This window comes from Pagrus major, chromosome 1 (genome assembly GCF_040436345.1).
Source record: "Pagrus major chromosome 1, Pma_NU_1.0".
Lineage (NCBI taxonomy): Eukaryota > Metazoa > Chordata > Actinopteri > Spariformes > Sparidae > Pagrus > Pagrus major.
In genome coordinates this window covers 32,179,978-32,197,705 of record NC_133215.1, presented here as the reverse complement: position 1 = coordinate 32,197,705, position 17,728 = coordinate 32,179,978, and positions in this window count along the sequence as shown.

The following is a 17,728-nucleotide window of genomic DNA, read 5'->3' as shown; positions in this document are numbered from 1 at the left end:
ACAACTCCATAATTGGCAGTATTTCCAAAAGTCTCCTTTATCATTTAGATTGTATCGATCTTTTAGCCTCTGATATGAGTAGAGCACTCCTTCCTCAAATAGATCAGCCATTTAAACCCTTAGAGTGCCAAGCCCTCCAACATACTGTTTACTTCCCTATCTTAATCCCAGGATTATCCCATTTAGATGATAACCTTGTTTGTATTGAGACAGGCCAAATATTTTATGGACTTTATTCCAGACATCCTGTGATTGCTTAAGTATCGGATAATGTCCCTTTCAGGAGGGGACTGTGAAGGTTTTTGAGACAAAAAGCATCTATAAATCTTAAAGGTGAGCTAAGTGACTTCTCCATTTCCATCCAGCCCAGGTGTGAACCACTTCCTGAGGAATGTTTGCATAATTTAACCAATTCAAAGGCAATAATTTACAACTCTATGTTTTGCAATATCAGTCCCCCTCTCCCTCTAGTGATAAACAGACTAATATGGGGTTTCTTTCCATTTCACAGGTACTCCCTACTGTAACTACCTCATCATACTGCTTCAGCCCTGACACAGAAAAATTAAAAGGAAGCATCATAGCGATATAATTAATCTTTGAAGATACCATCATTTATTTTGATAAATTCAACATTTTCCACTTAGCAAAGCTAGTCTTAATGTTTTGGCGCACTAGATTCATATTTATTTGAATTCTCCTGAAAGTCTGTAGTCATTCTTAACCAAGATATTTCATCCCAGACAGTAGCCATTTAAATGGAAATACTCCAATGCCAGCAGGGGAGCAACCCAAGGAGACTGGCGTCACTTCTGATTTTTGCCAGTTAATGTTGTTGCCTGAAATCTCAGAAAAACTCTCAACAATGCTGATAACACCTGGAATATAGGAATCTGGGTTTGATAGTAACAACAAAATGTCGTCCGCATATAAAAACAATTTATGCTCCCTACTTCCTGCCATCACTCCGTTAATTCTCAAATCATCTCTGATTGACACTAACTGGGTTTCCATCCAAAAGTATCGAATTTAAGAGCGGATTTTGTGAAAATGTGCAAAAAGCAAATGCAGATTTATGCCCGTTTCCATTCGTTATTGTTTTGCGATTATTGGGAGAGGAGGAGTGCGCCGTGAGATTACGTCATAAGAGAGCGTGAATGTATCCATGACAACAGTTGACACTCAGCTGACACTCAACATCATGGACAATTTACTGGTGAACCTGTTGGCTCTTGGGAGAACATTAGCTACAATTTTGTCACCGTTCACAGCCTACAAAACCCTCCTGAAGAGGAGAAGGAAAAGATGATTTTTAATGTTACGAGTGCTGTCGGAGTTTGCTGGAGGGAGACCGCGTCGTTCTCCATTTGTTTGGGAACGTCGCCGGGTGAAGGACTTTTGGGAAGTCGTTATCCAGCAGCACTTCAGACGTAGGCTACCACGACTTCACATCCGGGTTAGTCATGATTTATTCGCAAAACCTGTTTCCATAACAAAAAGTCGTATTTTCCTTTTATCGATACGCTGACAAATCCACCCCCTCCAAGCGTAAAAACTTTTTTGCGAATTTTTTTCGAATATCTGGCGTTTCCATCCAAGTATTTATTCGCAATTTTTGAAAATGCGAATAAGAAAAGGTGGATGGAAACGCAACTACTGCCAGTGGTTCCACGAACAAAGTAAAGAGTAACAGAGACAGAGGATCACCCTGCCTAGTCCCACGTCCCAGATTATAGAAGGGGGATGTAATGCCATTGTAAAAACTGCTGCCCACAGTGCTGAATAAAGTACCTTAACCCACTTAATAAATCCTGCCCCAAAGCCAAATGCCTGCAGAGTATAAATTAGATAACCCCATTCCACCCTATCAAATGCTTCCATGTTTTATTTCAGCTGTCTTACAAGCAACTTGCCAGATTTCTCCCCACTTTCATAGAAGCTTGTTTTCAACATAAAGAGGGCATATTCTGCTCTCTTCATTTAGCTGTTATTTCAAGTAAAAAATGGCTTTATTCTGATGTCACTGTAATGTTGTGATAGCTCACATTCCATGTCTTTAATCTGAGATTCAAGCTCTTTAATTCTCATGTTGGCCCTTTTTTTTTTTTGAGAACTAGTGTGTGAAATTATCTTGCCCCTTACGTACGCCTTTGATGCTTCACACACTGCCCCCAATCTCTCTGTTGAGCCAATATTATGTTATATAAAAAATCTTTAAGGTAAGTTTCAGAGCACTCTTAGATGTGGGGTCCTGAAGCAACGATGCATTTAATCTCCACCTATTTACCCTAGTTCCACTTGACTTAATCATTATGCTTAACTCTACCGTAACATGATCAGACAAAGCTATCACCCCGATCTTACAATCCACCACTTCCTCAATCATTTCTCCAGATACCAGGAAGTAGTCTTAAACAAACCGTAGTGAACAACAAGAACACTGAAAATACTCCCCTTACCCACCCACCCCATACCCTCGACCGTCCCTTCTTCAAAAGGACGTCCCCACCCACTCATGGTCCGTGAGGAACAACAACTGGAATTACTTCCAGAAAGAAATAATTATACATATCTGTATGCATACATAAACGGCCAACAGGGTATACTCACAACCTCTGACACCACAACTAATTTGGTTGTGTCTAGACTGTCCCGCACGCTCCATGTGCGCATGCATACCTCAGATATTGAGTTCCTTGATTTACAACAGGACGTGTGTTGGTGCATACTTTAAAATTCAACAAAAGAGTACCCACTGCTTTCCTATCAATGGCATCTGTTGTTACAACCTAGACATTGACAAATGAGTGCATTTCATCAACAGTACACTGCAAACTTTATATCTTGAGTGTATATATACGAACAATATACACCGATTATACATGATCACAATTTGTTAGCATGAGTGTGTTGTAGCGTAAGTGGCATACATGTGAGACAGGAGAGAGGAGAGCGCAGGAGGTGGAGCCTGAACATTAGCATTGATCTTAAATTCATGAAGTGAGTGCATTGTACTGCAAATGTAGGAATACACAAAAAGTTGCCTATGTCAGTGCAGTGGAATAGCAATATACACTTCAGTTGTAAACACAATTGAGGTTTTATCAGAGTAATTTCAGTCCAACTGACTCATTCCTCCAAGCATACTTCTCTCTGTGCTCTTTGTTAGATGTGCATACTTAAACTCCATCTCAAGTTCAGCAATTCAGGTATCCTTTTCTCACCTTTACTGTTGAAAGGGTACCTATGAAAGACGTTTCATATTATTGTAGTGTGCTGTGCTCTGAACCTTCTCTCCATGCAAACACGTTTCTTGGAAATGAAGTGCCTTTAATAAAATGTTCACCCCCTTGGATGTTATACCCTATTATTGCTTTTATAAATGGAATAATTTTGACAACATTTAAAAAAAATCAGTATTCCTGGCTACAGTTACCCGACGAAGACAAAAGAACACTCCAAGCAACTCTGTTGAAAAGTATAAATCAGGGGATGGATACAAAAACATTTCAAAGTCACTGAACATCCCCTGGAATTCAGTCAAATTCATCATTAAGAAATGGAAGGAATATGGCACATGTGTAAATATGCCTAGAGCAGGCCGTCCTCACAAACTGAGTGACCGTGCAAGAAGGAGACTAGTGAGGGAGGCCACCAAGACACCTATGACTACTCTGAAGGAGTTAAAAGCTTCGGCAGCTGAGATGGAAGAGATGCTGTGTAGGAAAGTCTACTGTTTCCTATGTTTGGTCCTAGCCCTCTTGCCATAGTTAATGATGTCATACTTCCTTATGGTAAGATCTGTTGCCAGCCTGCACATTCGCCATGAGTGAGCAGTAGTGGATGCCCGTTGTGTGCGTTCATGCACAAATGTGAATCGAACCTCCTCTTAGATATTATTAAGCCACCAAATATTATTATTTCGAAATTGTACCTTTTGATTCATTTACATTTGTTCTGCATATTAGAGTAGATAACATGTGGACATGGTGCAATATTTCTTGCTAATATACCTCACTTTCCTACGTTTATGTTATGAGTGTCATATTCCAGGGATATAATGTTGAGGGCCTTTGGTATCTTGGCAGTTCCTTGATAATTATGTACTTAAGCTCGTCTTCATTACTTTTGCGCTGTTTTTCGCATTGTGACCGTTTTCAGTACTGCAGTTATGCTATTTGGTCACAAGAGGGCTCTGTTGTAATTGAGTTATAGTGTATTTCCAGTGATTGTAACATAGATAACACTGGTTTCTTTCATGTATAAACCGTAAATAAAAAATTTAAATATTAGTAGTAGTAATATTTAATTAGTCAAGACTAATATTAATGTTATTTATATATATATATGAAACCATATGTTGTTGAAGACGAACACTGTAATATATGTCTTATGTGTTCTTTTGAACCACACACTTACCTACATACCCAATCAACCACATCAATGCCTTGCACTCTTCCATGACCTGTATTTGCCAACAAGTAATCGTTAAAGTTTATTGGGATTGAACTCGCTGTGCCCTACTCTCTGTCCTTAAAGGAGCTGTCAAGCCAGCATCCCAGAAGTTCTATGTCTATCACACTCTGCATTCAACAATTGTTGCTGGGTTCTTCACCAGTCAAAGCTTTATGGGAGAGTGGCAAGAGAAGTCACCCAAAGGCATGTGGGAGCCTCCAAGGTCAACCGGGAGAAGGTTCTTTGGTCTGATGAGATCAGACTAGACGCTATGTTTGGCGGACAGCAAAAACCACAAACACACCATACCCACCATGAAGCATCGTGGTGGCAGCATCATGCTGGGGGGATGCTTCTCAGCTTGAGCTGAAATCCTGTGAACCTTCTTTTTGTAGCTTCTGGTAGGATTTTATCTCAGTTTCTCATAGGTATTAGTATCACTAAGCAGAACAGTGAATTTGGTGTGGTAGTTCACTGTGTTTAACACCACAGTGCATCTCCCTTTATATGCTGGCAAGATGGTGATGTTCCAGTCTCTTTTGAGTGATGCCAGGGCATTCTTTTCCTCAGTAGTGAGGTTGGAGGGAGATGCTTTCGCATTAGCAAGAGCAGATGATACCTTCAACTGTAGCTGCTCTGCCTTTGTGTCTGCCAACTTGTTGTTTCTGATGGCTGTATGTGTTGCTGTGATGAGATCTACTACCAGTATCTGTTCTACTGTAAAGTTCAGTCCTTTGGCAAGGACATCCTTCTCCGGGTGGATGAGCTCTCTGTTGGACACGTTTTTCACCCACTTCCCTTGTATGTCCAGATGTGCTGTGATGTTGATGTCCTTATTTCTCTCGGTGAGAGCTTCTGTTCTAAGTGAGTTGCTTTGACATGTCTGTAATGTTAGGAATTTGTGTCTGCCGCTCCTTACCTTTAGTGTGTTGTGATGTCAGTGCCTTCTTAACAAACTAAGAGACATTTTCCAGGACTTTGCTGGGTAGCAGTGATGTTAGTTCCTCAAATGTCTGAAGGATCCTTGTGGCCCTGTGTCCTTTCATGGTGGAACCCAGGCATAGGCTGTTTGGAATTATCATGTGTTGCATACAGTAACCTGCTGTGCAATAATTGATATGTTATCATGAGGACTTAAAAAATATTGACTATTTGATACAGTGCCCTCCAAAACTACTTGAACAGTGAGGCCAATTCCTTTATTTTTTGCTGTACACTGAAAACATTTGGGTTTGACACCAAAATATGAATATGAGACAAGAGATCAGTATGTCAGCATCCATTTCCAGGTATTGACATCTAGATCTGTTAGAAAACTTAGAAGATAGCACCTTTTGTTTGAACCCACCCATTTTTCAAGTGAGCAAAGTTATTGGAACATGTGACTGACAGGTGTTTTTTGCTGCCCAGGTGTGTCCTATTACATTGATTATTCAAACAATAAATGGCACCGAATGTCTACTCTCAGTTTCAGCTTTGGGCTTAGCCTTTGCAGACTGCATTTATAGTTGAAAAGGTGTGACCAACATGAAGACCAGAGAGCTGTCTATGGGAGAAAAGCAAGCAATTTTGAAGCTGAGAGAAGATGCAAAATCAGTCAGAGCTATTGCACAAACATTGGCCATATCCAGTACAACCATTTGGAATGTCCCAAAGAAGAAAGAAAACCACTGGTGTACTCAGCAACAGATGTTGAACCGGTAGATAAAGGAAAACATCAGCAGTTGATGACAAAACATTGTGAGAGCTGTAAAGAAAAACCCTAAAAGAACTGTCAATGACATCACCAACAACCTCCAGAGGGCAGGAGTGAAGGTATCACAATCCATCGGGCGCAGAAGACTTCGGGAACAAAAGTACAGAGGCCACACCAGAAGATGCAAACCACTCATTAGCAATGAGAATAGGAAGGCCAGATTGGAATTAGCCAAAAAGTACAGAGACAAGGCTCATAAGTTCTGGGTAGGGATGTAACGGTATGAAAATTTCACACCACGGTAGTAGTGACCAAAATGATCACGGTTATCGGTACACCGTGGTATTTTTAAAATGTCTTCAAAATGTTGAAAAAACACTGATACACTGATAAATTGAAATAATTTCACCAAGATTTATATTTAAATAGATTTATTATATATTAAAAGGGTTAACGTATAAGCAGCCTGTTTTTGAAACGCGTCCTGCCATGTCTGCGCTACAGAGGTAGAATGAGATGTACTGGCAGTAGCACTCGATTGGCCAGCAGACCCTCTCTGTGAAAAAAATGAATAGAAAATGTCATTATTAATTATTACTGTCATTGTTATTTAATACTAAGGTTGCAACCAACAGATCACAAAACTCACAATCTAGATCATATCACTTTTGTGAGAAACAGGTTGGATAATTTTTTAGATCAAAACAAAAAGGATTATTGTTAAATTAATTATGAATACTCTATTTTGGCTCTTATCTCTATCTAGACACTTGTTATATTCACCATTTTATATTATTCTTTATATATAGTCTATTCTACAAATAATCCACATGTATTATATATTTCTGATATTACTTATATATATTGGCTGTCTGTCTCTGTCTGCTTGCTCGTCTGTTGTCAATGGACTCGTCAATCTGATTGTACTAATGGCTGCTGAGCCACAGGTAGACGCTGCTCCGGTGAACGGAGCTGAGATGAAAGTCAGTCATCTCAGTCAGTTTGCATTCACTAACTCAGTCCACCCAGTACGTGTTTGTCTCAAATCCTCCTCACTGCAGCTCTGCATCAATATTTGGGGAATTATTAGGTCGACTTTAAAAAGTGAAATCTACATTTAATAAGCGGTTCAGATAACGTGCCAAATCACGGATCAACAGTTATTCAATTTGTTCAGTTATACCACTATCTGGTCAGTTTACATTAGTGACAACAGCAAATTAGACAGAGAAAACTCGACATACACACACATCATGCACCCGAGCTTAAGGTTAATTTACCTTGCATTCGCTGAACAGTTGAGGGTGATGGTCGTGCAAATGAGTAAGTAAATTGGATGTGTTGCTGCCCCTCGCAACAATTTTCTTCTTGCAGCTCCTGCAGATAGGGCTGCCATCCTCGACCAGCTGTCCCTGAGCATTCTTATAATAACCAAAATACGGCCAGACTTCAGATTTGGTTCTCTTTGAAGGCGGAAAAATGCCTTGAGGGCCGCTACTATCACGTCCTCCCTCCGCCATGTCTTCTTCACTACATAACAAGCGCACGTTGCACACTGCGCCTGCGTAGGGAGACTTAGATAAAGTATCTCGCGAGTTTTCCACACCGTGGTTATCGACCGTGGCAGTTACCATGGTAATTAAAACTTAAACGGTAACCTTCACCGTCGGGAATTTTACCGTGGTTTACCGTGACACCGGTAACCGTTACATCCCTAGTTCTGGGACAAAGTTTTATTGGCTGATGAGACAAAGATTAACCTTTACCAAAGTGATGGAAAGGCTATTGTGTGGAGAAACAAAGGATCTGCTCATGATCCCAAACACACAAGCTCTTCTGTGAAACAAGGTGGAGGTAATATCATGGCTTGGGCTTGCATGGCTTCTTCTGGGATGGGCTCATTGATCTTCACTGACGATGAAACACATGATGCCAGCGGCAAAATAAACTAGTCTACAGAAACATTTTGTCTGCCAAGTTAAAGAGAGATGAAACCAAACTTATCGGGAGATCCTTCATCATGCAGCAAGACAACGACCCAAAACACACTACCAAAAGAAACAAGGAGTTCAGCAGGGGAAAGAAGTGGAAGGTTTGAGACTGACCAGGTCAATCTCCAGACTTAAACCCTATTGAGCATGCATTTTATCTGCTAAAGAGGAGACTGAAGGGAAACCCCCCCAAAACAAACAACAACTGAAAGAGGCTTCAGTGAAAGCTTGGAAAAGCATCACAAAAGAAGAATGCAAAGGTTTGGTGATGTCAGTGGGTCGCTAGCTTGATGCAGTTATTGCAAGCAAAGGATTTGCAACTAAATATTAAGTATTATTCACTCTAATCTATTTTAAGTCTACATGTTCCTATACTTTTGCTCACCTAAAATTTTGGTGTTCCGTTATAAAAGATGCTATCTTCTAAGTTTTGTAACAGATCTAGATGTAAATACATGGAAATTAAAGCTGAAATCTTTTGATGTCAAACCCAATTGTTTTCAGTGTGAAGCCAAAATAAAGGAATTGGCCTCGCTGTTCCAACAGTTTTGGAGGGGACTGTACCTTAGGGAATGCATTTAAAAAATGACAAAAATTAAAATAAAATGAAATTTGTGATTGGAGTCTTCAACCACACTGCGTAAGGCAGGTCTATTTAAAGTGGAAATAAGATTTATTTTTCTTTAATTCTCCCATTTCTAGCATTATTCAGTGATATTTTACTGTTAGCAGTGTTAGCAACATGGCTACTGCTAGCAGTGCTATTGGGGGCAGCCTGGCAACTGTCCAAAACAAAACACAAGAATCCCAATTGGACCTAGAAACTCTGATCTCAGTGCTGTGAAATGACACCTGAAAAATACCTGGTTGTAATAATAAGTAGGCAGGTCTTTTTAATTATCTAGAAGGGAGAACAGCGTGCTGTAAGAATGAGGTATTTTTGTAAGTCAGCCCGGAAGTTAGCATTGCCCTGGTTCCCTCAACAAATAGCCTGTGGGATTTTTAAATTGGATTTTTGGATTATTTTCGAAAATAATGTCTGTGGGAAACACAAGTTCATTATAATTTCACATTCTGTTCAGCAAGATAATCTTCACAGCTGAACACCACTTTTGTGATTTCCCAAGCTTAAATTAAATCACGAGAAGTACAAAGCTAATACGAGTCTGTAAACAGACTACACTGCGGTTGCACGTATAAACCAGGTTATTTTCTGCAGTTTACAGAGTTATGAATGTTCCTTAAATGCATCACTTGAAAATTAAGCGGCTGCACATAGGGAGTTTTTTCATTAAAAAAACATAAACCACCATGGCTGCCAGAGCATGCAGCTAAGACAGGTGAATGGTATTGGAAAAGTTAGACGTGTAGGAAGCAAAACAACTTCATGAATAAGTTCGGAAAGTTGAGGTGAAACTGAGAGGAGCTGGTAGTGTTGCCAAGAGAGAGAGAGAGAGAGAGAGAGAGAGGAGGCAGCGGAGAGAAACGGCATCTGGGCTCGTCTCCAATTAACTGGATATCCTGGTGAGTTAGCTTCACGAGTTAGCTGACTAGCATGAACATTTCGTTGTGAAACTGTTCAATAGTGTGTTACTTTTATTTCTGAGAGTCATAGAGCAAAATCAGTCAGGATAGTGTGTGTAAGTGAGGTAGTGAGTATGCTGTGGTTGATATTGATGTGCTCTTTAGCCGCCCATGTTGTCGGCTTAATTGCTTCCTAGAAGCTAAGTGCTACATTCATAGCCACTGCTGTAGCTCAGGTAAAGCTCATGAGGTTATCGTGTGTATTTGCCATGTTTAAAGCTGGTATGTATGCACTATAAAATGTAAATGTGTGTTATTTTGAAATTGAGAAGGTTGAGAGTTGGAAGAAAGACACTGAAGACAATTAACCTCAGAAATGTTTATCGTAGTTATTGTAAGATATCATTTCATTTCCATTATTAAGTGAACTGAAGAGTAACTGCTCTGCACATTTGTGTGCAGACTGGTATTTTTTTAGGGACAATTCAACTGCTGTCAAGACCTTCGCTGCTCGTGGGTGCTGTGGCCTCACCTGGATGCCGATGTGTGAGTTCCAATTTGGCGGTAGGAAGCACGTGACCCGGAATTTGAGTGATTTCTAATTTTATTTTCACTTTTTTTTCTGAGATCTCAGTTATTTAATTTTTTTTATGGGCCCAAAACTGACTTAAAGAACTGATACCCCGTTTAAAGGAACACAAACTAATGCTGCAAAGCAACTTAAAAGGGAACAATTAAGTTGAAGGAGATTTTTGACATTAAAGGAACTCAACTGGAAAAACTGCAAACTTTAAAGGGGCGGAGACTGTAAACAGAAACATCTGAGAAGTACATTTAATTCTGTTGTATGGACAATTTAATTGAGCTAATCAGTTTTCAATGTTTTGTTGGAGTTGAATTTGTCCTATTTGCACATTGGAGCTGGAAATTGGGTTAAATAGAGGTACTTAAGTCAGGGCCCGCCCTGGGCATAGGCACGCCGTCATCCACGGGGGGTGCTGCAAACGGGGGGAGAAAAAAAAAAAATAATAATAATAATACTATTTTTTACCAGTGCTATTACTAATATTATTTCGAAATATTATATAAGCCCACAGCAACATAACTTCATAGCAAAGCCTATTAAACAATGGAGAGGCCTTTCTTCTGGGTTCCTGGCTCGTTGCACTGTACCTGCCCTCTGTGAGGGTGGGGGGCGGGGTCGAGAGGCGAGCTGCCTGAATCTGACCGGACCGTGACCCCAAGACCAAGAGAGACATTTATTGATACTGTAGCGGAACCACAATGTCCAAAAGACTGAAACCATCCGGCGCCCAGGGAAGGAAAAGAAGGAAAGAAGAGGAAGAAAAACGTGAAAAAGAAAGAGGTACAGTAACGTCAATGCGATGAAGTGAATGAAACTAATAGTTTAATGCATCGTAGTTACCGTTGTTGGAGCAGAGTGTTAACTTGCTCGCTGACTTCGGACGATAGTAGCATTGTTTAATAATCAGTAAATAGCTGAGTAAGACGTAACTTAAGACGTAAGTTAATGTTACTCCACCTTAAATTCATCAGGGACATTTGGAAAGTTAACGTCAGGCCTGTTCAGGTGTTATTTTAACCTGTTGGCTGTGTTTTCCTGCTTGTATGTCAGTTAAAATGCTATTAGTTTTCCATCCCCTTTATAAGTAATAGGGCAGTTGTAAGTCTTTGGTTTATTGTGTCACAGTTTATATTTGTTAAAGTTTACATCAGTGTTAAAGTGCAGTTAAAGTGTATTACTGTTAATACACCATACCTTAGCTTTGCCATATCATTCATAGGCTACATACATATATATATATATATATATATATATATATACATATATATATATATATATATATATATATATATATACACACACATACATATATATAAATGTCACTGCACTTTACTGCTTTTTGCACTCTGGTTATACTGAATTGCATTGCAATGACGATAGAGTTGAATGAATCTCATCGTATTTTCATTATTAGTCTTATTATATCTTATGTATAGCACACACCAAGCATCTGTTTTTTTATTAAAATGTAACATCCAGTGGTCACATACACTTCTCTTCTCTCTTCAGATGCACTTTTAAAATATTTCACCACCACCCCCAGTGACACAGCATCAGGTGCTCCTGTCCTCTAACTCAGCACACCAGAGTGACACAGCATCAGGACTAAAGGCTGCACCAATAGACCTGCTGACTGGCCATCTCTTCTAACTGACAAAGTAAGAAAGGAGTTAGTTCACAGAGGACCATTTCAAATAAAAAACAGTTACACGTTTCCCCAAAACAAAGATGGGAGAAAGTGTCCACATGACTTTTTTTTACCAGAGTCTTAGTCAGTGGGGAAAAAATCAAAAGAAGCTGGCTGATGTACTCAAAAAAGAAAGATAGCTTGCACTGCTTCTGCTGCAAAAGGTTTCCTCTCAAAGAATACAGACTGTTTTTATTTTGTATGTAAATAGAATATTCTTTAATATGTTTGTGCAATACCTTATTTATATTGTATTTTTAATTTATCACTTGTTTTTTTCTTCAGTTTTTATTTGGTGTGATATTTTTGACTTAAAAAAAAAAAAATAAAATAAAAATAAAATTGACTGCGATGCAAGGGGGCGCCAGCCAAAATCTTGCCTAGGGCACCAAATTGGTCAGGGCCGGCACTGACTCAAGTTAACTCTCTGAGGTCAAGGGTATAATTGGCCATTTTTTGACTACTTTTGATTTCACCTTTATATTTCACCTTAAAAACTGTTTACCTTCCCTTGTTTGGTTTCATTTTTTTTCAGCACAGCCTCACATGTGTGACTATACAGATATCTTTTTATTTTGACGTACTGTATTAACACATTGGACCTAAAATCACACAAAAAACATAAAATCTGAGTAGGAAAAGTTTGATTTTTTTACTGTGAAAACCACAAACATGTTTAACGAACCATTTTTAAAACTTAGACTGCAAATATAAATTCTTGTTTGCTAAATTTGTACATAAGTTTTTGAAATGATCAAGGTTATTAAAATGCAGGCAATGCCTCAGGCTCCGCATCTCCCTCAGCTCCTCCCAGCTCAAAGAAGAGCTGCACTGCCTGCTCCACATTCAGTAGTCACCTCATTGTTCTGACACACAAAACAAAAAAACGACTAAACACACTACACTACACTACACTTCACACTAATTATACACTCCAAACACGCTAAATGTCACAAATCTCTCAAAACTCGCTATTGCTATCGTTATCGCTGTCTCTCTTTCGCTGCTGTCACTGCAGACCGACTTTCTCCTCTTCCTCAGCAACCAAATGCCGTGCGTTGCCATATAATATTTTGATTGGTTGATGTGGTGCATTTTTCCACCAATAGGAAAGGGGGTAACCATGTTTTTTTGCTTGCAAGCACTTTCTGCTTGCGAGCACTTTCCTTAGAATAGCACCAAACGTGCACCAACCGTGACGACAATATTCAGGAAAAAGGATGGTGTAAATTATTTATCATAAGTCTGGTTTTACTTGGCCTATCAACAAATTTAAAAACTGGTATATAGTTTGAAGTCCGCACTTTCGACACAAGTTGAAACATCTTGCTGCTACGTCATCCTAAATATGGTCATGTGATTTGGACGTGCCAGCGCGTCCGTCGACTTCAGAGGGTTAAAGGGTATATGCTTTAAGGATTATGTATACAAGGAAGCAAAACTGAACAGAACCTCTTGTCAATATAGAAATATTTTCCTATCTTCCATAAACCGGTGTTGTATGTGTTTTGTGTGGGCTGGAGGTCTTATTGCTCTTCATAGAATCTGCTACTGTCAATCTCCTTAACAACCTAGTGAATAAAAGAAACCTTGTAGCCAAATCAACCCCTAAGTTTTGAGTCCAATGTATTTTGCGGAACCCTACTGATACCAAGAATATTAGGGCCAGGATTGATGCCATTGGCTTTTGATGGATAGATTACCCCCTCTCTCGGGTTACAGGAGTTACACGCAACCTAAATGTAACCACCGCTAAGCATCTCACTACACAATTACTATACACGTTTTCTTTAAACTGATCAATCTGCAGGGTTAGAGTTAAAAGAGTTTGTAACTGAAAAGATGCCTGTAAAGATGGACTAGTGAGAATCCTTAATTAGACTAAGCTGGCTGAAATAAAATATGAGATTTAGCTTACCTTCATTCTCTGAAGTTTTTCATATTCTGTCAATTCAATCCAGCTACTATTATAAATTCCTACACAGATGTAGGCTACAGGTGATCACACAATGTGTGAACAGGTAGTGCTGGGCGGTATGACCAAAAACGGTTTCACGGTATATGACGGTATTTTTTTTTCATGCATAATCAGGTGTTCACAGCATTTTCTACTGGTTGAGAGAGGAATTACTGCAGTAGATTAACTTAGGATGGTCTATTTTACTGTCATGATGAGTGAATATTGTAAAATAATTCCATACTAGTAGTAATACAGGTTTGCATGGCCCCAGAAAATGATGCTGTTTACAAAGAAGAGCCACTTATGATTCTAATAAAGTGAGGAATCAGAATGCAAAGACAATTGCAGTCAAAATACAAACTTTTACTGTGCAAATTTCACAAATATCTTTTTTAAAACCAATACAAAAAATACTGCAACTTGTAATAATTATACTTTTGCTTTAAGTTCAAGCCCAGGTACATTACACAGTATTCAAGGAAATCTAAAAAGGAAATCTAATGGAATCAAGGGTAGGTACTCCAACTGTAGAGACACCAAAGTAATCACCATTGATTTGTCACACCTGTTTTGTAAAGCAGGATTTGTGGTGACCTAAATCTTGAGGTGAGTTAGGGCGCATTCACACCAACAGCAGTTGGTGCGCACTAAACAGTCCATTCGAACCAAAAGCTCTTAGTTCGATTTGTTTTCGTCGGTGTGAAAGCATCAATCGCACTTGGGTGCGCACTAAATCAAGCGGACCGAGACCTCCAAAAAGGGGTGGTCCGCTTGATTCCGCACCAAATGCCAACCTTTGGTGCGGTCCCTCTGGTGAGAACGCGAACCTGGACCAACTCAGGTATAAACGAAATGTATAAACAGCATAACAGATTCTACAGCCTAGAAATCTAGACCCTAGCGGTCTGGCTTGTCAGGCTATAGCCTACCTTGTGGGTCTTTGGAAAGGTGCTTGTCTCATCATCACCATGACAGCACTTGTGAAAATAGCGCGTCTCCTCTCCCTGAAATGACGCGCTATACGTCTTCGGCGAATCCAGTACATCCGCAGATTGTTCTCCAGCCGCAGCCGCGACTCATTCTGAAATTGGATATTTTGCCAGAAATGGCTGATATTGACAATATAAAAAGCAAGGACCAGCGCAAGTAACAGTGTATGAACTTGTTGCTCCATTGTGAAAGTCCAAATTGGTGCTTATTTCTACCGGAAGATGACGAAACGTCATTCAGACCAATTTTGGTCCGTTTGCATGTGTGAACGCGGACCAAACCGCAGTCTGTATGCTACAATGTAACAATTTTACTGCCTGGTGCCGACCAAATAATCGAACTAGCGGTGTGAAAGTGCCCTTAGAATAGTTTGTAACGGAGAAGACGCCTGTGTTTGGTGTGATGACATTAATGTGTGACAACTTGTATTCTCATTTAGTCACATGTAACCACTTCATAATTAACTTTTGGGACATTTAATGATGTATTTTATGTCATAGAAGAAAAGTGTGTCAATATCCTAAGCCTGTGGTGACTTCAGACCTCATTTCAGGCATTTAACCGAAAACCACTTAAAAAAATCCCGGACTTTGAGAAGAGGGAACCGGATGTTCAAAAATGCTAACTGATTTTCGGCTTTTAGGACTATAAACTACACCACTCTATATCGGTTTTGAACCATCTCACATCCCATTGGTAAGAGGAAACACATATCTGCAGGGTAACGGACTTTAACACAACACCAGAGCACTCTACCTTGAGTGAATTCCCATCCCTTCACTTCTCTTTTCAAGCATTTAAATTTATAATTCATAAGAGCTGTTTAGACTTCCAACCATCTCCTCATATACACTGTCCTTGCACTGTTGCCACTTTCACAATCTAACTAAATGAAAATGGATGCCCTCTCAATGTTAGCTGATGTTACCAATTCAATCACCTCATGAATCTTTTTTTCAACAATTAGCCATATCTCACTAATAGCACCTGTGCCTTTAAGCAAAACTGACTGTGGCCGAGATGTTTGATAACAAGCATCTGGCTTCAGGCTGTATTCTCTCCCTCTGTGTGTGTGTGTGTGTGTGTGTGTTTCATTTAGGCTACTTTCAGTGACCTTTCAGTGTAATTGGTTGCAAAAGCTGTGTGCTAACTAGAAAACACTGGTGTTTTGGGGTCAGCTGTTAGGTAAGAGTTAACCAACAATGAGGCTTGGGTGAGGGCTTGTTAGGCAAGTAGTGGTTATGGTTATAGTTTCACTTTTAGAAATAAAAGGACTAGAGCCATAAAGTGTTCTCCGGAATGTCCCCATAGGAAACCCTTTTTGGTTCTCAGTCAAACCTTTTACAAAGGTTCCACCTGTAACCATTTTAGAGGGTTCTACTTAGAATCCAACGTAAAGGGTAATACCTAGAACCATCTGTAAGGTTTCACCCAGACACCCTCTACAGAGGTTCTACAGAGAAACCTTTTTATGGTGTAATGGTTCCATCCAGAAATCTCTCTGGGAGTTCTACCCAGAACCTTCTCACCTTCACAGGGTGCTAATAAGAACCCACCCAGGAAGTTCTACCGAGAAACCTGTTTATATTACAAGGGTTTCATCCAGAACCCATCAAGGGAGTTGTAAGGGGAACCCTTTTATATTCCAAGGATTTCATGTAGAACCCAATATTTAAATTGATAAAACATTCACCCACTTAATAAGTCAAACATTTATTTAAAAAACTTGGAACAAAGATGAATAAGAAGGGGAGACAATCTGAGGATAAGTCAACAGTAGAGGCTGCGTAGGTCTCGCGGAACAGGTCATAAGTTAGCGTAGGAACAGTGGAATCAGCAACATGACAGACAGGACACAAGCCAGGCACATCAGGCTGTCCTCGGCAGCTGAATTCCTCTGATCTCCAGCAATGGTGACGTAGCAAAGAGGGAAGAAAGGAAACAGTTAGCATTATGCCAAGGTCCAGTTACTGCACTAGATGAATACAAACAGTAAATTTATGCAGGGTCCAACGAAAGCAGTAGAAGTATGGGCAGTTGACAGTCACCCTCTTGTGACTAACAACCAAAAAAGAGGATGTTAAGAAAAACTTGCACTGCCTCCTACTTTAAGTGACTTGAAAAATTCCATTGCATTTGTGATTCGCTCAGCTACTATTTTAGGAGCTATAATGATGATAAAGTGACCATTAATGGGCTAATTTGCTTAGGTTTTTTTCTGTTTGCATATGGTTGCGTGTTTTCTTAAGCTGCAGTTAGTTGAACTCTCAGGGTATGCATAGGGAATGGGTACAAAATGTATTGAACACAGTTGACTTCTCAGAGACATCATGAAAAGTACAAAGAGTGATGACATATTTAAAAAGCTTCATTGACTTTTCTTTTATGCTAAACAAACAAAATAAACAAGCTCTTTGTTTTCATGATTGAAAAAAATTAATAAACAAACTGACCTTAAAGAACAACAGTTTTATTTTTGTATAAATATATTTTATACTTTTATGAATATATTTTATACATTTAACTTTACTGTTTTTACATTACCTATTTATGTTTGACGGACCCTGCCATCCTTCTATTTTCAAACATTTTTGTGGGGACCTTATTTCCTTCTGAGAACAGCTTGTTTACTGAGTTATGGAAAAAATAAATATCTCTGAGTTTGTATTTCTTCTCCAAAGCTACAAAGTGGTCCTTTAAATCAATAGTGGACAGGTTGTCATTGTTTGTTAATTTTTTTTGTTTCTTGCAGGTAAAATGTGGATTGCCTTTCTGTGTTTAAGGTGGCAGAATAAAGCAACACAACATAGAATAATTCATGATAAGAAAGGCAAGATAA